The sequence below is a fragment of the Nothoprocta perdicaria genome, unplaced genomic scaffold (genome assembly GCF_003342845.1).
Source record: "Nothoprocta perdicaria isolate Ctin4 unplaced genomic scaffold, notPer1 scaffold_94, whole genome shotgun sequence".
Taxonomy (NCBI): Eukaryota; Metazoa; Chordata; class Aves; order Tinamiformes; family Tinamidae; genus Nothoprocta; species Nothoprocta perdicaria.
In genome coordinates this window covers 1,014,996-1,039,336 of record NW_020456243.1, presented here as the reverse complement: position 1 = coordinate 1,039,336, position 24,341 = coordinate 1,014,996, and the positions used below count along the sequence as shown (strand labels likewise).

The 24,341-nt window shown below is 49.8% G+C and overlaps 1 protein-coding gene and 1 long non-coding RNA gene across 2 annotated transcripts in view; one reads left to right on the top strand and one right to left on the bottom strand.

Annotated features, from left to right (window-relative positions):
• The window catches only part of SESN3 (sestrin 3), a 38,906-nt gene extending 27,777 nt beyond the window's left edge, over positions 1 to 11,129 (bottom strand). Inside the window, exon 1 of the mRNA XM_026052940.1 lies at positions 11,088 to 11,129. The gene's annotated coding sequence lies outside the window, so the exon portion shown is untranslated. The remainder of the gene's footprint in view (positions 1 to 11,087) is intronic.
• A 1,717-nt stretch (positions 11,130 to 12,846) lies between these two features.
• Positions 12,847 to 20,347, top strand: LOC112959013. Its single transcript, XR_003251552.1, has 4 exons — positions 12,847 to 12,868; positions 12,958 to 13,055; positions 19,753 to 19,930; positions 20,320 to 20,347. It is a non-coding gene; the product is annotated as an uncharacterized LOC112959013 (long non-coding RNA).
• The last annotated feature ends 3,994 nt before the right edge of the window (positions 20,348 to 24,341 follow it).

Here is a 24,341-nt window from a genome sequence, read left to right as displayed (position 1 = left end):
GAGAAGAGAAGAGAAGAGAAGAGAAGAGAAGAGAAGAGAAGAGAAGAGAAGAGAAGAGAAGAGAAGAGAAGAGAAGAGAAGAGAAGAGAATCTCCCGCTTGTTCCTGCCAAAGCTCCAAAGAAATGCTGATTTTCCAAAAGTAAAAATTCATACCCGTTACACAAGCTCATTGTATGTAAATGCGGGACAGGTCCAGGGAGGGAGCAGCTGTTTCTGCAGGAAGTGTTATTTGCAGCCAGATGCAGTTATTTTTGTCAGGACTTCACCTCCAACTTCGGATTTCCCTGGCTCTACTGCCTAACTCAGGCTGCTGCCTACCCTTCTGCTAAACTTCTGACTACCTTTTAGTGACATTTTAGGTTGAGAGTTGCTCCTAACAAAAACACCCCAAACTGCCAGGTTCCAGAAATAATAATAAGCCCCCACTTATTCTACATGCTGCTTGGATAACCTGTTGTGAGGCAATTCTTGGCCTTTCTCGGTGTGAAGCACCCAGGTCCGGTGCCAGCCCCGCTCCCTCGGCACATGTGGACACAGCCCGGCCCAGCTCCGCCCCAGAGCGCTCAGAGCTCGGCTGCTGGGGCAGGGTCCTGGGAAGGGCCAGCTGAAGCCGAGGGCCTGGCTCCCACATCSGTCACGTAGCAGGGCCAGGCGCCAGCTAGGGGCACACGTGGGGCATGGCTCAACCCCGAGGAGGGACCCAGGCCCAACAGCAACAAACGAGGAYGATCAGGGGCCTGGGACATCTACCCTACRAGGAAAGGCTGAGGGAGCTGGGCCTGTTCAGAGAAGGCTGAGGGGGGACCTGATCAGTGTGTATAAATATCTCAAGGGAGGCAGTGAGGAGGAGGGGGCAGGCTCTTTTCAGGGGTCRCCCCTGACAGAACTAGAGGAAATGGCCACAAACTGAAGCACCAAAAGTTCCACAGGAACTTAAGGAAAAATTTCTTGACAATGAGAGTGACAGAGTCCTGGAACAGGCTGCCCAGAGAGATTGTGTAGTCTCCTTCTCTGGAGATCTTTAAAACCCGCTTGGATGCAGCCCTGTGCCCCGTGCTCTAGGTGTCCCTGGCTTGAGCAGGGAGCTTGGACTAGATCTCTGAGGTCCCTTCCAACCTTAAGGTTTCTATGACTCTATGAAACTGCAGGTTTCTGCTGGATGAAGCTTCAGTTACTTGACATGTTTCTCTCACACGTTTCACACAAGTGAGCTAAAAGGCAGATCCGTGGGGAGACTCTCTCCCACCTCCACTCCCACTTTGATCTTTTAGGCTGTCCATGAAAGTTGGCTTGAGCCCTGTAAGGAGCACCTGGGTACAAGCCCTGCCCCCAGGAGCTGCACCCGGGACTGAAGGATCCTTCAGCCTTTAATTAACAGCTGACCTTTTCAACCAACACGCTTTTTCTCCCAGAGACTTGAGCAGCGCTGGCATTCAAGTGAAGCGATGAATTTTCAATTGCTGGGGTGAGGAGCACTTATGGCCAAGCAGGTTCTGCGTGCGCGGTGCCTCATGTCRCCCTCTAAATGCCTGTCACCCTGTGCTCTCCCACCTCCATGACGTGGGCAAGGCTCAGATGCTCGTGTAATTGAACAGTCTGCTTGGGGTTTCTGGGAGAAAAGGGAGATGGGAATATTTTCCAAAKTTTCCTGAGGCATTAAACTGGCATAAAGGAGTTGGTGCTCATTTGGTTTAATCCTCTCCCTCTTTATTTCTATAAATATGGAGATTACAAAGAATAAAAACAGAGACCACAGTGGCAGAGATAACAGAAGATTAAGCTATGAAGAAAGCATCAAAAGCTCTGCAAGATTCCAGTTCAGATGCAYTAGAGTTGATCTAATGTATATAGAGCAGGAAGCCCATCAGTCAAAACGAACCRTTGACTGATGAACATCATACATTTGAAGTGCTGTTTTAGGGTTTGGTTGCTTGTTTTTTATAACTGGGGAAGGAACAAGAACAGCATACAAGAACAGCAGCAGCTTGTGAGYCTGACCAGCATGCTTCTACTTTATACACAAAACGTATCTGCAGAACAACTCTAAGACTTTATATAATTTACAGAGCTACAGAGTATGGGCATTTCTATATAAACGACTGCCTTAACTTTGTAATCCTAATCTCGTTATTGCAGGAAGGCAGCGAGTGCTCAGCAGGACAAGCAAACCCCTCGGCCGACTTGAGGGAGGGTCAAGGTTCGCTCTCGCTGGCTAAGCAGCCCCTGGGGATTTGCACGCAGGCAGAACCGTCGCTTGCAAGACACGAGACATATCGTAGCAGAGCAGCCTTTGGAGCCTCCCCTCGCCCTGGAGGGGATCCAGCCGGTGTCAGGTAGAGTATTTAGACAGCGTGTGGGCGCTCCGTTTCATTAGAGGTCTAATCAAATTTCTACATGCTAGAACAAATTACTATTTCCACACCTCTCATCAGCAATGAGGGTGCTCTATGCAGAAGAATGTCAATCAACTCTTAGGGAATATTTTTTTATTTTTTAAGTGAAAAGGGATAAATAAAACAGATTTAAAACCATATGGCCAACCCACCTCCAGATATATTTAGCCAATAATATAACTGTATTCCCTTCACCACATGCTAAAACAGGAGATATKAGACATATTTACAAGCACACAGTATTAAATTAGGTTCAGTGCTGTTAAGATACTGCCTTAATAAATGATTTTAACTGCACAATTCATAAAGACAGAACATATGGTGGCTTTGAATTCTGTCTTGGTATCAGCCAGAGCAAATCAAATGCTGTTAACAGCCCAGAGACAGATAAAAGATGGTTTTAAGTAAGCAGTTCTATACTGCTCTATAAATGCTTTCGAGCAAGAGCGTTAGCACTTCCTCAGTGTCATTGGCTTAAGTTCTGCTTTACTCTGTGTGTTACTGCTCAGAAGCACAAATACTTAAATCCCAGGTTACTGAAGTCACACACAATGTCACCTCGTGTGTAAAAATGTTACGAGAAGTCATTTTTGTAAATTCCCCTCCTTTCTAAGGAGGAATTTCATTTATCCTTTTAAGTATCAATTACCTTTAGAGGAATTGACAGTTCCCTTCAGTTTCACATCAAAAGCAAGTTCCTTTATAAAACACTTTAGAACACATACAAGGTATTTTGATTGCAAAGTGCAGTAACTGAGCTATGTTGATGGCATGTATGAATAACTCATTCTGAACATGTGAAAATGCCAAACTTTGAAGTCTTCTGCTTCTCCAGAAGTCTCCTGTACTTGAAGAGGATGATAGAGAGCTTTGGTTCTACAAGAAGGCCATTTTTCCCAGCCTTCTCTTGCCCTCATCCCTGTGAACCTGACATTTGTACATGCTGGAAGATTCCAGCCATGACTTTAATGCTGGTCCATTCTTCAGCACCATAAGGAACTTCACTTTCAATTCAGTGTATGTTTACCCACTCAGGCCCAGCGTACTCACAGCAACCCAAGCAGGAATATTTTGTGTTTCTCTCCATTATTACTATTTTTTTCCTCAGGCACTAAGATGGGAAGGGATTGGAGGTATTCKCATACTATGTTACCAAAAATCAACATGTTGGGTGCTAAATACCGAAYGACACACAAATCTACTGCTGGTTTATCAAAAGACAATACTTATCTTGACAGAAATATAAGGGAGTCAACAAGATAAAATGGATGTTTAGTTGGGCGGTTTTATCTATTATTTATCTTCCTCTAGTTCAGGTAATTGAGGAAGTTCAGAACTAAGACTTAAGGCTATCTTCATCTATAAAGATGAAGAACACGGATTTCAATCTCTAAGTACTATCATTTATCCCTCTTTCGGCTCCCCTCCCAGCTTGCACCTGGTTAAGTCAAAAATCATCAAAATCATTCCCCCATCTCACTAAATTCTGTACCTAAAAACATCCTTCTCTCCATTTCAATTAGAGAACAATGTTATTTGAATAAATCAATAGCCGATATAARTCTATTAAAAGAACAAAGTTTCTCAGTACCCTAAACATGCCAGAGTTGCTCTCACCTGCACTGGTATTTTGCCTTTGGATACTTATCCAAAGTCTGATATCCAAGAAGCACCCTATAATAAAAATCTGRAAGTAGTGGTTAATGAGGACATTTAAAATTAATATCCCTCAATCGTGACATCCCTATAATCACTAATTTTCCCAAGACAGCATGCAGAGAATACCCTGAAATTCCTTGAAATATGCCTAGCTCACRCAATGCACTGACTGATACAGGGCAAAAATTGTTTGAAGAGAATATTCCCATCTCCTTGTAATGACATTCAACAAAAATATTTCAGTTATCTGCATTGAGCTCCTTGAAAGTCTACATTAAGTGCAGCCTCAAGGTAGGGTTGCTGAGAAAACAACAGAAATGACTTCTGCACACAAACAGGAATACCTGCAAAGAACAGAAAAATCAAGCAGGAACAATTATTCAACATGAGTTTTTGTACAGCTGATGATATACAATTTCTCATTAACTCTCCTGATGATTTTTRCTAATGAAAATGCAGACCCGACCTCCCCACCACTCCTCTATCCCAACCCACTTAGACAAGAGCAAATATTCAATCTAGCCAAGGAAACTTGTGATCCATTACAACTGCCCAGTCCTGGAAACGGAAATCTGATAATGAAGCATCCAGACCAATTCCCTTGGCTAAGCAAAGCCAGGGCAGAGTGACATTATGGTCTTCTCACGGARTCACAGGATGGTTGAGGTTGGAAGGGACCTCTAGAGATSATCTAGTCCAACCCCCTGCTCCAGCAGGGACACCCAGAGCMCGGGGCACAGGGTGGCAGCCAGGCGGGTTGGGAAGATCTCCAGAGAAGGAGACTCCACARCCTCCCTGGGCAGCCTGTTCCAGGGCTCTGTCACCCTCGCAGGAAAGAAGTTCCTCCTCACCTGGAGATGGAACTGCCTGTGTTTCAACTTACACACTAGCCCCTTGTCCTGTCACTGGCCACCATCAAGAAGAGTTTGGCCCCTTCCTTCCTACATTCTCCCCTCGAGTACTTGTGCACATATATACTTATTTTGTCTAGTTTTCAAAACATCATTTAAAGAGACAAGATTTGAAGTATTAATATACATAAGTTGAAAGTAAATAGTAAGCCCTCATAGAGGACAATGACGACACGTAACCAATCATCTCTGGATGCTAAACATCAAGGTTTCTTTTGAATCGATTCCCTKTCTCCATTTTCTTCCTATCCTTCCCAACCTCCACCCATTCCCTGTAATTCAGGGCAGACCTAGAAAACGTGACTTTTCTAAACGAGTGCTCTTCCTACAAGGTTAACCGCCACAGCTTGCGCCACAAAACGTTTTCCTTCACTGGAGATTCATTTCCCTCATGTCACTCTCGTTACGRGTCTACTGAAAATTTAATAGTGCTGCTGTGCTCTCATCTCGAGCAGTCGAGACTCGAACAGCTCAAGGAAAATCTTTTACATTGATGCAAGGCACGTGGAGGAGCGCGGGAGCACCCGCTCCCAGCACCCCTGAGCAGCAACCGCCGGCAACAACTAACACAGGAGGCGGCAGCAGRGTTGTTGAGAAAGCTCAGGGGCTAAAACTCGGAGATTACTGAGGCCCATGAGGATGGGCCGGGGYAGAACCAGAGTCATTACTCTATCTTCACTGCAGTTATTTCCCAGGGAAGAATATTATTCAGGAAATTTATTTTACTCTTGTAAAAAATATCTTCAGAAAGTATCAAGGAACGTTGGCAGCATTAGAACTGATAAAAACGGTTCCGTTTGCATTTTCAAGTATGGAAATAATCAACAGAAATCCTCCAGAAAAGGGCACACTAGAGATTTTAAGCGATCTAGACAACCGTAAGTTAAGAGCACAGAGCAACAAGACTTCTCTGTTAATAGAAGTGGTGAAAAGGACAGRAGACAGTATTTCATTTTTACAAAATAACATTGTCTCTGGCAGTCAACTTTGATAGCAGGATTTCTAAAGTAAAATATGCTATGCAGCTTGATAACACGGAGCTGCTGCACTTTGAAAAGACGGGGTATTTCTTCAAGCAGATATAGCTACTATATCTCACATATATTCAGGCTAAATTTCTTTTAAGAAGCTGGGACTTCCCTGAAGGGGACCTGGAATTCTGCAGAACTGGTATGGGCATCTCTGATGACCTTCAGGCCTCACGGTGACACATTTTACCTTAAACAGACTTAGGACACCTGACACCAGACCTTTTTAGTTCACTTTTTGGGCTGCTTTCTTACCCACACAGAGCACAATAAAGAAAAAATATAAGTTTTTTTTGAACATGACCTCACCATGTCCCGGCTCGTGCTATTGCAGGCACTGCCTTATTTAACAACCCTCACATATTTTTCTTTCTTAAAAGTAGGTAGGTTTTTGACAGCAGGAGACCTAACACAAAATCTTCTACAACTTCACAGCTCTAAATCTTTCTCTTTCTGCTGAATTAAAACAGAAAAGGCAAAATCTCTTAGTCTCCTCATGCAAAATAACCACTCTGTTTTCCCAAGCATCCGAYCAGCTCATCTCCGTGCCTGTTCAGTTTGGCTTCCTGAATCCCCTTCTCCTCCTTCCCACGTTGCCCCCAAGCGAAGCCGCCTCGCAGGTGACACGAAGCTGCTTCTCAATTGCCCTTGCCAAGGACAAGGCTTTACCAAAAGCCACCAGCAACAAATGGTCACACTGCAACTCTGCATTCGAGTAACAAATGGTGCAACTCTGCATTTCACGGCCCCAATTTCACCCTCATTCTAGCTAGCCCGGTGCTCAGAGTCTCCCAGGTTCCTAAGAAATACTCTGCTCTTCCCTGGGATGGACCCCATCCACCGTGTCTCCCGTGAACGTGTTCCCTGAAGACCCATTCCCATCACGGCCCAGGAYAGCGCTAAGCCAGATTAGTCTCACACCCGACCCTTTAAAAAGCCACGACCGCCTCCCTGGAGCACGATGCCTTGCCCTTGYGCAGGGCCGCTGTGGGCTCCGCTGCAGGCAGCTCCTTTACTAATTAACGGGAGCACCAGAGGCGGCCCAACGCGCCGACCAAAGGTCCCGGTCGCCCAGCGCCGGCACCGGCCGGGCCCAACGGCAGCAGAGCAGCCGCCGCCGCACAGGTCGCCCCTCATTTCTCCTGCGTGGATTTGCCCAAGTGCTTCAGCCTTCTGCATCTGAAATACTTGGCCTTCATAAACCCCAGAGTTTAATGCCGGTTGGCTTGCTAACGAAACAACAAATTCAGTATTTGTCATTATTTCAGATGCTTAATGAATGAAATCCGGATTTTGTCCTTCTAAAGCTTTTAGAAGATGACCCTATAGGAAATGATTTAAGAGCGGAAGACCAGCTGAGATCAACAGAAGCAACTAGATCTGTTTATCTAGAAGCACGACCTATTTCTGGTGATATTATGGGATTTTTCCCCTCATATGTATGTGTACTTTTCTTTCAGAATTTGCTGCAATAGCCCACGTAGTATCGAGGTTTGTGCTAAAGAAGATGACTGGCCCGGGGATGGCCAAGCATTAAAAGCTGCTTAGATCAATCATACTCAGTACTGTTTCCTTCTCATGGCATCACGGTGATTTGCCAGGTCTGTCACGGGGCAGAACTAGATGCAGGATTTCCTGCCTGGAAAGCTTCTTCCAGGAGTCCAGTCTGGACACAGCCGCAAACCAGCAGGATGAGTCAATCCAGCTCCAACTTGCCAACAGTGAGAGATGCTCCTGAAGATGCTTCCCCACCATTTCTTTACTGTTGCCCCCATATTCCTCTCACCAGAATCAAACCCACTCCGGGATCTGCTCCGGTCCCGCCTGGGGGTCCATCCTACTCTCACCAAACAGCCACCTGCATTGCCATGAAGAGGAACCTTCCACTTCACGTGTTCTCCAACCTGCAGCCAAACTCCACATGTCAGCACCCTCTCCCTGCTCCTGTGTTTCCTGAGGTACCAGGAAACTCATCCTCTGAGGCCTTTGCTTATTCCTAAAAATGCTCCCAAGAGTCATCTGCCCAAATCTATACTGAGCTCTACTTGCACCTTTTCTTTCCTTCCCACTCCCTCCCATCTTGCTTAGGAAACAGGTTCCTTGTAGGTCTAATAATCGCGGATTCCAAACCAGTCCAGATCTCCCTCAGACGTGAGGCCCTAAGGTCACCAACCCAGGTGACTTCCTTATCCAGCTCCCTCACGTGATGGATTTTCCAACTTTGGAGCCAGAGAACCACCACTGGTTACAGCAATGACAACAGTTACCTCTTAGTGACCTCTACGGAAAACTTGGCTCAGCCATCGGGAACCATTTTAAGTTCCTGCTTCTACTTCTGGCAATGGAAAGTCCATTGAATACCAACATCTGGTCTAGCATGGGTCACCCTTCCATTATCTCACATGGAAGCAAGACGTCACCTTCACTTGGTTTTTGCAAGATGCTCACAAAAATCTGAAGCAGCATCATCTATTACTGGATGCCATTACTTAATTAAAAAATAATCCAGTGCTCTTATCTATGAATATCTAAGCCCTTATGATTAGCAGCAATTGTTCTGCAGATTTATCTAGTTATTTAAAGCGTCCCCTAACAATAAATATGGCCGGAAATGTCTTATCTTTTGAATAAAAAAGACCTTCCTCTTAGGCAAATTTAATGAGGGGGATGTTCAGTGAGTTTCTAACACCATCCTAACAGACCTTCTCGCAATAAAACATAACTTTGCTTAAATTAAAACGAACTGAGACCTCAAGTGCAGCAGCTAGTTTTTCTTCTCCTGCAGAGCAGAAGTCTCCCCAGACCCCCGGGGGCTCCCGACCCACTGGGCTGCTCTGAGGTCCATTTCTGCAGCTCATTTCATGCCACCGGGTGCAAGGCTTGGTTTTCTTCCCATTGACTCCTGACGACAGCACTAGCTGAACAGCGAGCTGTTTACCAGCATGCCGGGAGTCTGAAATGAAGCCTTAAAACTGAGGAGGGCAGAAGAGATTCAAAATCTTTAAAGGCCAATTAGTTTTCCAGCATATTATCACATGAGCCTTAAGAAAAAAAACACCATCAAAAGAACAGATGAGGCAGCACTTATCTGAAGATTATTACACCGAGACTCAGGTCAAATTTGCATCCCACTTCCACCAAACCCTTTTTTCTCTCTTCTCTTCCCCTCCCCGTTCTCTACTTGCACGCTTGCCAACAAAATGCAAGAGGTCCAAATTTACAGCAGTTTTATTACACCAACTTTTAAATGATGGCACATGCAGCCAGAAGCTTTGTACTTCTACCTTTATTCTCCAGACCAAGAAAAGATGCAACCAAGTCACCCGCCAACCAACACAAGCCCCAAATACCTCTATGGGAAGAGTTTGTCTCGGCCTCACCAGCAGCAGCTCSATTTTCCCTTCAGTTTTAACCAACCTAACTGGCCACAATGGAGAGGCCAGGATGGGGCTGAGCCCCCTTCCCACTGCRGCCACGGAGCTCCCGACCCAGCACCTCGGAACCACCATCCTCCCTGTAATCGCTGGAAAAACACCCAATCCAGCAAGTTTCCTGTCACCAACAGAGCATATAGTGTGTATCTGTGTGTGTATATACATATATGTGTATGTATAATATATGTATACAGTATATATGTGTGTAATGTGTACGTGTGTGTAAATACATATRTKWTAYAYAYAYATATRTRTRTRTWTTWTATATATATATAGGTATATACACACAGACACATAGATACATATATATTTTTTCCTGTCTCCCCCACTCTCTTGCTGGTATTAAGGAGGTTTACCAATAGATAAATAAATACCCAAAGACCTACGCAGCAGGACGAGCCTACAGCTTGCTAAATTTAAATAGTTTAAACTTAGTTTTAAGCATAAAACTGCTGCCAAGACCCTGCTTATTTGTCAACAACCCCCTGCGATGCTTTGGCAGGGCAGGGRCAGCTCCATCCCAGCCTTCTCCCAGCCGGATCCGGCCCTGCCGACTGCTSTGTCCTTACACAGACGTGGAGTCCRAGGCCGCCTGAGGCTTCAACCCCAGGGAACTTCCCTCCCAGGGGCTGTTTTCCTGGGCAGCAGGTTACCGTGGGGAAGGAGCCCGCGAGGAAGCGGTTAAAAACGCGCCGGCGCCGACGCGTTTCTCGTTTCTCGCTCCACTCCACTGCCTGCAAGCCGAGCTAGGAGCCGAGCACCGAGTATCAGCTGTAACATGATCCAAGAGTTTATGGAAAAAATAACTGCACATACCAAGCGCGCACGTTCAATAAGATTGCGTTTCCACTAAAATACTCTAGAAACACGGATTTTTTAAGATTTATTTCTCTCTCGGCGCGATCTTCGGTGTTTCTCCTCCCCCCTCTCCTAAATACACACCTCCTTTCCCAAAACCAAACCCCTTTTTTTTAAAAAAAAAGAAGAAAAAAAAAAAGAGAAGCAGCCCTACTGCAGGGAAGAGAGGCTTGAAAAACAACTTTGATTGGCACTTGGCCTGACCCACAGAGGAAGAAAAACAGTTTTTGGACAAAGAGCGCAAATATTTGAGCTCATTGACTTACAGGCTTTCTTAGCGCGTGCAAGAAGAAACCTGGTGAAAAACGGGCCGGGAGAGGCTGAATTAAATGCAGTAAGGATAATAAAAGGGCGCTGCAGGGTGCGAGGCGCTCGGCGCCGCTGCCCAGCTCAGCAGTTTTAATTCATTTGCACTGGACAAACAAAAAGCACCTCGGCCAGCGCGCCGGGCTGCGCAGGAGGCGAGCGGGGCTGCCCGCAGCCCGCCCGCCCTACACACACACACATATATATATATATATACACACAGCTATACGTACTGCTCGCAGTGATGACTGCGGAGCACAGGGCCCGGCGGGGACGGCTTCTCGGGACCCGCGGGCGGACAAACTTCCCGGCGCCCCTCGCCGCGGACGGGCCCTGGGTGCCCCGGGGGCACCGGCAGCACCAGCCCGCTGCCCCCCCGGCCCCGTGAGTGCCCCCAGCGCCATTCCCTGCCCGTGTCCCCAGCTCCTCTCCTCCCAGATCCCCGCCGCCGCTGTCGCTCCCCGCGGTCCCGTCACGCCCCCTCTCCGGGCCGGTACCTTTCTGGGCACCTTCCGGCAGTTGCCGCACACCCGGTACTGGCCGGCGGCGGAGGCGGCGCTGCCGCCGCCGATGGGAGCGGCGCTCAGCCTGTTCATGGTGCCCGGAGCGCGGCGCTCGCAGGGCCGGGCCGGGCCGGGCCGAGAGCGGCGGAGCAGCCGCGGTGGTGGTGGCGGGGGCGGGGGTGGCAGCCGCGGCGGCAGGAGGCGGCAGGAGGCTCCGCTCCGCTCCGCTCCGCTCCGCTCCGCTCAGCAGCGCGCGCCGCCGGCCGCCCCCATCCCGCGGCCGCTGCCCCGGCACCGCGCTCGGGGCCGCGTCCCCGCGCACACCCCCCCGCGCTCCGCCAATCGGCGCGCCGCGCCACGCCCCCCGCCGCACCGCCCGGCCAATGAACGGCGCCGCGGCGCGTCCACCAATCGCCGGCGCCCTCCGCGGCTCCCATCTCCGGGCAGCCTCGGAGCCAGGGGCGGGCGCGGGGGGCGGTGCCGGCCGCGTCTCTGGGCAGCCTTGGAGCTGGGGGCAGGGCCAGAGTCTGGGGGCGTGACTTCAACCGTCCAATGGAGTGGGWGACATGCAAATGAAGCGTAGGCCACGCCCACACGGCGGGCCGGCGGATGGGGGCGGGGGCCGCCCCGCGGAGCGGCCACTGGTGCGATGAAGTGCGGCGGCCTCAGCGCCGCGAGCGCCCGCGCGCCTGCGCACTGAGCCGCCCCCCACACACCCCGGGGCGGCCTCGCTGCTCCCTGCAGGAGACCCCAGCGTCTGACCTCGATAAAAGTGTGTGCACTAAGCGCGTTGGGAGCGTTATGTAACTCCTGTCTTCGGAGATCATGGTATAGCGGGACTGATTTTGTTACAGGAAAAGAATTTCACAGCCCTCTGAAACGTCTGAGACGCTTTAGGGTGTTGTGCACATTGTTTCAGAGGTGTCTCCTGCCAAAATGGCTGTAAATTGGCTGCCTGAGAGCTTAGATACTTTTATCTCTGGGAATACTCCCTGTTTTTGCAAAATATAAGCGTTGTGGACTCGTTATTTTGTCGTGGACTCGCGTTCATCAGCTTGCTGGCGAAAAGGGGCACAGTGCAAAAGATCATTTACATCTCCTAAATCAGGCTAAATGACCCCAGAGCTGCCTTCGGGAATTACTTAAGTTTCTCAAGTCTTTTGCACAAGAAGTAAACCTGCATCTTCTGCAGCCSCCTTTCCCATCCTTTCCCCTTCCCTCCACCTAGAAGGAGTCTCTACCTCAACCAGAGCCGCCCTTAGCAGTCGCACACACGGACTTCCCCATTGCCAATCTATTTACTGCAATGCAGCTAAATAGCAGAGGCACCGGCAGCCCCACACATTGCTATAGGAAATCTGTAGGGAATTGTTAGGGAAAAATACCTGTATTTTTTCCATGCGAGCACTACAGCAGCAAAGGGGTGGCAGCACGGGAAAACACGGGCTGCTGGAGCGCGCGGTGCCGCCGCCGGCTGCAGCTCCTGCCACAGCTCCCTCTCCATCCCCTCGACGGGATGTAACGCTAAAGCCTAAGGCAGCGGCACGAGTGCTCTACGTGATTCTTTACTTACTACTGAATTCGCTGATAACGTTATCTGCAAAGAGCAGCTTTAAAGCAAGCGCCTTAAAGCATCTGAGTTCCTATAGCCACGAGCAACAGCGAGTTGGTGCTCAGCTCTGGCGAAATTACCTTGAGTCACCTGTCAAACTGCCTGGTCCGAAACCCGTCTGCGCCGGCGAAGACAGAACCTGGCAAGCTTGGACACACAAGAGGTCAGAGGGTGATTTTGATTGAGTTACTGTTATTGTCTGCAYGGCAAATACTCAGATTTCAGTGACAGCTCATTCTCTCGTTGCCACAGATGGAAGTATGTATGGCTGGACATAGTCACATATGATTGAGTCCCATTCCTCTATACTGGAATTATYCCCGTCTCGAGCGGCAACTGCAGCCCTTTAGGTAAGGCCATTAAAACCTGGAAAATTTTCCATTAGCCAAGTGGGGCGGGCAGCCTGCCTTGCGAGGCACCTTAAATTTTGAGAAACTTGATCTCTAGTCCGTGTTCTGCCTTTGTGTACGAGGGGGTGGGACACGCATGCCCAGACGCTCTAAGTAGTTAGTTGACTAACTCTCACTTAAACCACTTAAGTGCCTTTGCAGCTTCCAATCTCGCCTTGCAGTGCTTCAACATCTGAGAAATGTCAGAAGCAGCGTAAAGTGTGAGAGCATTCCACTGTCTTGGGAAAAAACACAACAAACAGAAGCTGAGTAAGCTGCTTTCATGCATCCTACAGAAATTACTTCCCTTGCCTCTTCTGAGGTTTATTTTTTCCCCAAMGATATTCTTTCTTTAAGAGGTTTTCATTCCTAATGGACATCATAAATGTGCCTAACAGGGCAGAGGTGCAGGAATTATCCAGTATCCAGTGTAGGTAATTACTGCATAGACTCAACACAAAACATTTCAGAATCTGTGAAGTCTTTGGCTTGATTTGGTGCATTGAAATGAACTGTTCCTGCAACTATGATCCTTGTGGTACTGATCCTGTTAAACACKATGGATGTGCTCAGCCTCTGCCGTCTGCAGAGTCCCGCTGCCCGCAAGGGCAGCGCATGTGTGCTGGATTTGAAGCTCTTGGCTTGCTCCRTTTCATGTTAAACATATGCATAAGTTCTGCAGAATAAAAGCCTCTCTTTGTACAAGCTGGCTTCTTGCCGAGCACATCCATGTTCTTGAAAGTTCTCCTTGCAAACCTGTTTCTCCAAAGAAGAATGACAAAAATATTCATCGTTCCCTTCACAATTGTCTGGCAGCTTTTAGGATCCGACTGTACTTCCCTTCCCATCTCTGCTCTGGATTCCCTTCAGATTCAGCCCGGTCACTGATTCATGGAGAGAAGCAGAATCTTGCAATTAAAAGGTAATTTAGTTTTAAGCAACCTGGCATGGGTTGTTTGAATCTTCAAAATTTAGGATAGTTGGTCCTACAAACACAGGCAGTGCTATCCACTGAGATCCCTTCGAGAGGCAACTCGTTATTGCTACATGTTGTTGAAAGTGGGGCTGTTKTTTTCTTGATGATACCGACCATACCACTATGAGACCATCACACCATTCTCAGGCAGGTTACTGAGCCTCTGCGATAGAGCAGTGCAAGTGGTTGCTGCTTAAAACAGATTTTTATCATCTGTGATCATAACTTTTGCCAAGCTTCAAAAACAAGCTGCAAACCAAAACAAAGGGAAGAACAAATTTCCACGAGAATAGGGACTTTTCTGCCCTCTGAGGTAATCAGAAGCATTTTTGACAGATACACTTGCAGCCAAGCACAGATTGCTGCACTCACCACAGGAATAGCTGGATGAAAAGTAGATGGCATTTGCKAGAAGGTCAAAGCTCTAATGCCTTATTCACCCCTCAAGCAAACATCGTAGAAGCCTATTAGCACAGAGGCATTGCTCATCCAAACAACAAGCTGCTTTCTTTTCCCAGAATGAGGATTTATATCTTGGTTTACAAGTCTGATGGTAGCTTTGAACCCACGCTGCGGCCGGCACCGCGATGCTCTGCCTCGCAAGGCCTGGGTAGGAAGCCCAGAGCTGAGATCTCCGCTCCCAGCTCTGGTGCCTTGGCCAGTTTCTCCATCTTCCTACCACAGTAAAATGTTAYGAAGGTGGCAAGACTACACGGCTGGCACGTCACCTGCCTTGCAGTTCAGTAAAACCGTATCAAACAGGGACCCATAGGAAAATGGCTCTAGAAGGGTCCAGCGGAGAGCAACCCAGATGATTAAGGGAATGGAACATCTATCGTACAAGAAGAGACTGAGTGAGTTGGGCCTGTTTTCTCTGGAGAAGAGAAGGCTGAGAGGGGATATGATTAACGTATATAAGTACACAAGGAGAGAATGTCGGGAGGAAGGGACCAAGCTCTTCTCAGTGGTGGCCAGTGACAGGACAAGGGGCAATAGGTATAAGTTGAAGCACAGGCAGTTCCATCTCCATGTGAGGAAGAGCTTCTTTACTGTGAGGGTGACAGAACCCTGGAACAGGCTGCCCAGGGAGGTTGTGGAGTCTCCTTCTCTGGAGATCTTCCAAACCCGCCTGGCTGCCACCCTGTGCCCCGTGCYCTGGSTGTCCCTGCTGGAGCAGGGGGTTGGACTGGATGATCCCTAGAGGTCCCTTCCAACCTCAACCAGCYTGTGATTCTGTGAAAATACATACAATTTCTCCAGGCCAAACTGCATTTCCAGTAAGTCAAGTGAGAGACCTAMTTCCATTCTTGTAATTTTTGCTGCACTGTGTTAATGGTGTTTGTGCCRGATTCCTCTTACGTGGTTAGAGGAAGAAGGGGTAGATAGGAAAACTTGTGCCCTGAGCAGTGCTACACACGCTTTGACACCTCAAAATGACTTCCCATCCTTATGATTGCACATCCTAATTTGCAAAATGAGTGTTCAGATAATTACATGAGACAGTGAGATGCGGTAGTTTGTGGAGTCCTTCTTCAAAGGTGGGAGCGCACACCTTTCTCTATGGAGCATTTAAACCCTGATTAGATAGAAGTACTCACAATTACACTTATCTTAAGAAGAACTATATCCAGACCCAGGAGAGATGATGAGGCCCAGGCTGACCAAACAGGCCTTTTAATACCTATTTTTTCTGATAGTGACATATTTTAAAAAAAATCATGAAAACACTGCCCAACCAAGAAATCTTTTTTCCTCTCTCTTTTTAAGTTTTTCAGTGGTTTGCATGATAATTCACTAAATACATTTCGACATGTTGTTTACTTCAGCTCAGCCTTCTGAGACCACGTTGGCCAATGTTSTGAGGCTGCAAATAGGGATCATCTGGAAAAAATAGGTTATGCTTCAAGCTAACTCTGGAAGTATTTTGTCCTGTACAATTTTGGGAGGTGATACAGTGGGGAAATGCATTATTTTGGGGAAAAAAAAAAGTTAAAAAAGCAAAAATGTAGTGGTAGCTATACAAACTATACAATGGCAATCTCATACATTCTCCTATGTCACTGAAAAGGGATACAGGGATAATTAAAATTCCAATGAAGAATTTTAACAGTCTTGATATTTAGTATGTTTTAGGTTCACATCTCCATAGGGTGCATGAACCAGTCATAAGCAGGAGAGGACAGGAACACTAAGCAGTATTTTGCTCAAATGCCTGATTTATTTTTTTATGCATTTTTAATTAACATATTTTTAAATGCTAATTTGTTCTCCTTTTCTGGCCTGAGTGTTTATCTGAGCTGAACTGGAGGATTTCCTACTGAGCAGATTTAGCAAGTGCCGCAAGAGCTGACTGGGCCATAGGAAGGTCTGTCTCTTCTCTCATCACGATGCCACACTGAGAGTCCAAGGGATTACTGGAGAAAAGGGAGCTGTGAAGTCTCCAGCACGATTTGCTCCCAAGTCTGTAAACCCACCAACCACCAAACCTCCCAAACAGCAGCTCAAGGTGGAAGGGGGGAGGATCCTGGCTTCCCTGATAAGATCCTTCATGGATCTGGGCATCTGTGGGTCCCCCTGGCTTGCACGATGGTGGGGATGGGCTCAGCATTCCTCACCCTGTGCTGGATTTCCCATCCCGAATATGGTCTGCAGATAAGGGGCCTGGCTTCAGGTTGGCCATGATCAAGACTTGAATAGTATCGGCTGACACGTTGTGCATCGGGTGCTATTGATGGGTCTGCCCAAAGCTTCAACATGCCTTCCTGCAGCCTGCGCAGGAACGCGTGCAGGAGGCCCCTATAATGAAGTAAACCCTGCAGCAGTCGAAAGCTTTGCAGTAAGTAGAGTGTGGACAGAGCAGTACAGCTCCATGGGGTGGTCAGGCCCTGTGGAAGAACGGTTTCTTCAAAAGAAGGTAGGGGAACGGCAGTGCAGAACGCTGTGGTGCCTGTAAGCCAGGGCCCAAGTCTACTGGTGGATGTCACAGAATCATGGGATCATTATGGTTCAAAKGAAAAGACCTTTAAGATCATTGAGTCCAACCATAAACTATGTCCCCAAGCACCTCATCTACACGTTTCTTGAACAGTGCCAGGGATGGTGACTCCACCACTTCCCTGGGCAGCCTCTTCCAGTGCTTGACTACTCTTTTTGTGTAGAAATTCTTCCTAATGTCTAACCTGAACCTCCCCTGATGCAACTCGAGGCCATCTCCTCTTGTCCTGTTTTTGGAAGTTACTCTGGTGTAGAGCTCGGCCCCTGTCTCACTGCAGCCTCCTTTCAAGGAGCTGTAGAGAGTGACAAGGCCTCCCCCAGGCCTCCTCTTCTACAGACTAAATAACCATTATTACGAGGAGCTCCCTCAGCCGCTCCTCATAAGGCCTGTGTTCTTATCCCTGGAACACACAGTACATGCACTTGGCACAGACCATCACAGAATCACAGGATGGTTGAGGTTGGAAGGGACCTCTAGAGATCACCCAGTCCAACCTCCCCTGCTCCAGCAGGGACACCCAGRGCACGGGGCACAGGGTGGCAGCCAGGCGGGTTTGGAAGATCTCCAGAGAAGGAGACTCCACGGCCTCCCTGGGCAGCCTGTTCCAGGGCTCTGTCACCCTCACAGGAAAGAAGTTCTTCCTCACATGCAGACAGAGCTTTCTATGCAGCACATCACTGTAGCACTGGGAARGATGTGTCCAAAGGTTCATTCCTCCGAGATGCAGGTGTCCATTGGCTCCCATCTAAATCTCCCATCTCTGGAGAGTAATGTGACCAAGAGACTACAGGTTAGGTTGGATAAAAGCACCTTGAACTCTCCTTTTGCAGCCAGGGCCCTCTGAAGCCAGTAGCTGAAAAGCCAAGGAGTCAAAAGGAGGGCAGGCAAGCAGGGGCTGGCCCAGCTACCTGCTGCATAGAGAAGGGAACTGGAGTGAAGAATTTGCTGCCCGCAGCCTCCGACTGCTCTGGTTTAGCGCAGTGCTTGGGCCATTGGGAAGTGCAAAATGTCTTTGTCTTGCTGCAAAACAAACAAACAAAAAAAAAAAAAAAAAAACCAAAAAAAAACCCCAAATATTTCTCACAGAGGAAAACTTGTGTGTTCCCATTTTGCAAATGAAACACATGGTACGGCATGATGCCACATGAAGGACGGAGATGATCAGTGAAATTAGCTTCCTGTATTCACTGGCAGTGTTGGGACTTCCATTATTTTCACAACAAATACAAAACTCAGTAGCTTTGGGGATGTGGCACATAATTTAGGTCCATTTCCCAGTGAAGCCCCCGAGATATGAGCGTGAGTATGTTGGAAGATCATGCTGAATTATGACACAGTCTTTGTTTCTAGACAATRAAGTGCTGAAGTGCTGAAAGATTTGCATCTGTTACGGACTTGGCTTATTTTGATTAAAAGATGCTTTTACCCTGTTTCATTATTTTTCTGACATTTTCCTTTTCTGAAGAAGGACAGTGTTGAGGCRAGTGGGGTTTTCTCCAAAGGTGCCGCATGAAGGCAGTGAGCGGCGAGGTGCATGACTGAGGGCAGCCAGAACATGGTATATTCCCCTCAAAAATGGGCTCAGCACTGAAGGTGTGTGTTCACATGGGATGTTTTGTTTTGTTTTTTTGCATCAGGAATATTCACAGACAGGGRTATTCTCAGACAGGGAAGTCCCCAACTCTGCACTCAGCCTTCGGGTTCCCCTCCCAGGGAACTGAGCGGGCCTGCTCCGAAGCGGAGCCTGTCACACTGGCTGCTCCGTGTGGATCCCCAATCCAGATCCACAATCCAGGCGCTTTCCGTCTCCCACAGCCTGTGTGTGACACCACCAGCGCCGGTGCCTGTGCTGGGATATCCACAAATAAAGGGACCGGAACCGGCACAGCCATCTCACACCACAGAGCGAGGGAAAAGGAGCCGCAGCTTCAGTTCCTGCTGTGGATGAACATCAGCCAGCACCATCTCCTCTCCTGTCTCTCTAGCCTGCACGTCTGCCTGCTGCACCATGGCCACATTTTCCTGATCTATTGTAGCCAGTTTTTGCAGTAGACGTGAGCTCTGTTCACAGTGTAGGGAGAGTGGAAGCAGATCAGCCTGGAAGGAGAAAAAGGGAGGCCGAGAACCCACCGGGCTCCACTGCTGCTGCTCTCACGGCACCAGCTTTAGCAGGGGAGCCCGAGATGGGCGAGCAGCGAGACCAGGCTTCTGTTTAGGGCAATAAATGAGTAATAACAGGGGTCACTGCATCTCCTCTGCCCAGGTAAATCACCCGCAGCTCAGACCCATTTGCTGTCGCTACGGCAGCGCTGATACTGGGTGGATTCCTGAGAATGCTGGGCAGGAGAAGCAAGAAATGTCTGTTTTAAATGCAAAGCGATGCCCTTGTGCAATGCAGGAGCACGTCCTGAGCTRGAAAATATGAAAGGACGGTATTTCCACAGCAAGGTCATGTCTGAAGAATTTTATTTGTACTCACTTCTATTAAAGTGTTCCTTTACATGGAAAAATAGCTTCTTTTATGTTACACTGCATTTGAAATTTAACCTTCCTCTTACCAGGATCCATAAATCACTGGGAATCATGATTCTCCTATAAGCAGACTGTAGATCAGCTTTTATTTATTTATTTATTTATTTATTTATTTATTTATTTATTTATTTTATTATATGACTCCATCATTTCAGGAAGAGTATGGCTCAAACTCTGGCCTAGCTCCAATTCCTCAGCCCATTTCCTGCTCTCTCCCTTGCTGACCTGTGCTCGGAGCCCCTGCGCTGTAGCCGCTGGAGTCACGGACCGTTACCTACTGCACTGCTGAGGAGAATGCAGCGCTCTGCTTAAACGTCAGCTCGATCAAGTGAAGTAGGTAAAATACTGCTGATTGTAGCCTTGAGCATATTGCTTGTTCTGTTCAAAGATTATTCACTCTTGGTTTAACTTACTTTAAGCATGACAGGAAAAAAAAAATCTGCGAGTGACATAAAAGTCAATAAGGCCCAATGTTTATTAGAGGATTAATAAATGTGTCTTTCTGCTGATGCATGCTCAACCGTAAGGCCTGTATATAAATACCAAAGCCTATTGAGTTGCTGGAAGAGAGGGCTGGCAGCAATCGTGCCTGATGTCGTTCTGCAACAYGCAATGGGTGTTTACACGAGGCCTATTTGTTCTTGTGGGGAGCCAGAGAATGTGCTTCCTCCTGCTCCATTTACGCTCACACAAGGGAATTTCCCACCTTATGTCCCCGGCAGGATATTTAGACTCCCTCCAAGCAGAGCACAGCGAGGTGATGCCAGGCCATACACCAGGGATAACACTGGGCTGTGTTTGGCGGGGCACAGGGAGCCCTCCTGCCTCCAGCTGCTTCTCCAGCGACGTCAGAGCCCCTTCGGTTTGGGCCAGGCCCTGTCGCCGTCAGCGGCGCCTCCTGCTCGCGGCGACACGGGGCAGGCGAGCGGCGAGCGCAGCTCCTTCTGCAGCTGAAGGATGTGGTTTGTGAGCAGCGCCTGCAACGTGACTGAACCAGGGGTGTGAAGAAGCAAGAGGCTGGTTTGTCAGCGTGCTGAGTGGCTGCGAGAGGGCCAGGTAAGTTCGCGGGTTGAGCTGCAGCCRCCACGGGCAGCTGCTGTTAAAGCATCACCGCTGTGTGGCTGCGGTGGGAGAGGGGCACTAGTACATGAATCACCTCTGTGGGCACARGGAGCTTCAGCTGTCTGCCCAGGGCAGAGAAGCCAATGTTTGATCTAAAAAATACGAGATAAAATAGTTGGTTTCTGCTAGAGAAATCCCTGGAATGCCCCCTCTCGAGCAGGTTTTCCTCTGCCCACCAGGACAGCAGGAGTAACGCGTTATTCTGAAGGGAAAGGGCTGCTCGCCAGCTGCCACAAAGGCTCCCATCCTAGGGAGGTATCTTGGCAGCAACTGAATTCCCAGCCCCAGAAACATCATCACTTTCTAATCACCACTGACACCAGCCATGGCTTCTTCACTGAGCCCTTGTGCTGAGGCTCAATCTTAAATAAAATAAAGCCACCAGGGTTTTTGTTTCTGGGGCTCCCACAAACTTACCTTTGGCAAGAGATTTTTTTGTCAGAAACAGGATGTTCACCAGCACCCAACTTCATCATGAAACCAGGCCATGATGCATGATTCCATGAAATTGGAGCCTCCTTTCCCACACATGGAATTGTTTCGGGGGTCTTCATGGGCTTCATGTAGTAAGAGCCAACACGAGGCACTGCTGTGTTAGACCCCCCTCCTGCTTCCTAATACAGACTTGCAGACTTGTGCTTCCTGAAGACCTTGGAGATCCACTCAAAAAGGTGCATAATGGTAAAAAGAGAAGTCTGGARAAAAGCAGCTGCCTTTGGAGTTATCAAAGAACAGTGTCTACCACTTGGTTAGTGCAGAAAGTAAAACAGGAAAACTATGAAACTGAAGACACAAACAATGTCACTGCTGAGCTCTTGATAAAAACATCATAGGGAGAGCTCAACACACCACGCACACAGAATCTGCAGTTGAATCTGAAGTTATCTGACTTACTGATTGAAATTTATTTCACTGTTCTGCCCAAGAMAGGCAGTGTGATAGGTTTGGTGTGATCTCATACTCTGCTACCTGCCCCTTCCTGCAGTTCGTGCTGAAGTGACTGGCCAAGTGAGGATTTCCTAAGAGAAGTGAAAGGCCCGGTGGGACATTGGCCACCTCCTTGGGATGCCACTCGGTCAGYGCAGGGGAAAAGCCACCCTGGAGCTGCTGCCTCGCACCCTGCCGATGGACACCACGCTGGCAGCTGGAGGCCGGATCCGGGCAGCACCTCCTGGCGTGGGTGCCTGCACAGCGGCACTTGGGTTCCTCRCCCGGCTGCACCCGAGCACGTTCGGACCCCAACGTGGCCATGTCCTGACGGGGGCTTCCAGGGCAGGGTCACAGCTCAAGCCAAAGCTGGAGCTGCTCGGAGCACGAGCATGTCAGGCGCGTGGCGGGCCTGCATTTTGGATGTCCTGCTCTTGGACGTGCAGTGGAAGCCCTGGCACACTGTGCTCTCCATCCTTGTGGGCGTGTGCTCCAGGCACCACCCAAGGCAGCAGCAGATGCCTGGGACCTGCTGAAGAGCTATGAGACGGTGCTGGCTGAAGGCAGACACATGCTCATGGTGTAATGGAAACCAAAGGCGACACGTGTCCAGTGGAATATCCCCACAGCACTAAGGGACCTGCATAAGCTCTTGCACAGACGCACTGGAGATGGCACAGCCCTGGAAAGCTGTTTAGCGCTTCCTTGGCACTTCTCTTGCTCCTGTCCATGAAGCTCCACCAGAGACTTGAGCTTCAGACCAAACAGAGCCCTTTCTTTTAGATTAASAAGCAAATTAAAGCAGTAAATAAGCAGTAAGCAGAGCCTCCGGAGTGAGGCCAGGCGGTCCCTTCCRTCATAGGCAGTATTCAAATGACACCACAATCGAAACCGCGCTTCACAGCAAGCGAGATTACGGCAGTGCATTTGAATGAAATTTTAGTAAGAGCGAGACATTTTAAACAAGCTAAGTGCTGTCCGTGGCTCCCACAAGGCTCAGCAACACGGGCCCTGCTGGGAAGCTTCGCCATGGCCAGGGGCTACCGCGTTCGGGAACAAGCGTCCAGTGAGTAATTGCAGAGGTCAGGCAAGTGCAAGGGCTTTGGCTTCTGGCTGCTGAAATGGGGCTCTGAGACCGCAGATAAGGAACGGCGACACTGCAACGTCATCGCAGACAATCGCTAGCAGGAAGGCGAAACCAGCAGTTTGGGTGTCAGCGCAAAACGAAGCGGCTGGTTAAAGCGGCACACGAGCTCCAGGCACCTGGGAACAAAAGGGCATTTCATGAGGGGGACACCGTGGGAATAGCTGGGGGGGAGGAGGGCAGAAATCAAAGAGAGGGCAAAAAATAAGGTGGTCGGGTATCGGCGGACAGGGTGRCTCCAAAGGCTGCCAGTGCTCCCAGCCGAGATGAATGGCTCCTTTCTCCTTACGTAGATCTGCACTCAGGAAAACATGATGAGCGCGATCTAAGCGGAGACGCAGACGCTTGGGCGCCTGGGCCCGCTCCCGGCTCCCGCTCGGCCAGGCAGGGTCGGAGCGGGCGCCCAACGGCGCCTTGGCCGCCTGCGCTGATGGTGCAGGACCCCATGGCCCTTTCCCCACACGGCTGCGTGGGGGGAACCGGGAAGCACAACCGGGCAGCACAACCGGCTTCGGTGCCCGGCTGGAGCTGAGCAYGTGCCGGGGCGCCCAGGACGAACCGGGCGACCTGAGCAGGCGGGAGGGCAGGGACAAGCGCACGGCGTGGGTGCCCGCCCGGCCTCGCACGCGGCTGAGCGGGGCGAGTCGTGCCGGGGGCAGCGGCCCCGACCGCGGCGGAGGGGCCGCAGGTTGGGCTCCTCTTTGCACCTCCTCGATGGGTGCCGCTGTGAGGGCCCCGCGCTGAGGGCACGGGCGCCCCGGCTGCCCCGCGGCTCCCGCTGCCCTCTCCCGAGGCGGGAATCCCCACCGGGGCAGGGAGCCCGGGAAAGCCCAGCCTCCCTCCATGACGGGCCGTGCAGGAGGCCGAACGCGCCCCGCGCCCTTCRTCACTGCGGGAGGCGCCAGCGGCGCCATTTACAGCTTCCCCCCCCCCGCCATGGCGGCTTTTCCACCCAGCAACAGCGTGACGTCAGCGGGGGCGGCCGGGGGCCAATGGCGGCCGAGGCGGGCGGGGGAGGGGGCGCCCGCGCTGCCCCCGCGCCTGCGCGCTGCGCCCGGGCCGGGGGAGGGGGGCAGCGCCGGGGTATTATTGTTATTAATATTATTACTTTTAATAAAGGCACAACGGGCAGGCGCGTGTTGAGCAACTCCGAGCGGTGAAAACGGGGTTAATGCGGTGTTTGCTCGCGTGGTGCTCGTGCTGGGCTGCGCATGGCGCCCGTTCCAGGATGGCCCATCCACGCGTGGAGCATTGAGAACAGTGATGTGTGTGTCCCAGATATCGGTGCTTCGCTAACTCCCTTGGGAATGACCAGCGCCTGGGTGCCCCGAGCCACTCGGGTCGCTGCTGCCACCGTTTCTGAAGGGCCGCGGACAGCGAGGGACATGGGGGGGCTCGCAGGGACATGGGGGGGCTCGCAGGGACATGGCGGGGCTCGCACCGTACCCAGAGGGGACAGCTCGTCCCCTGCCCTGCTTGCTAGGTTGTCCATTGCATGAGAATGAGGCAGGGGAGAAAAAGCACAACCCACTTCAAAAACGAGTTGAGAAA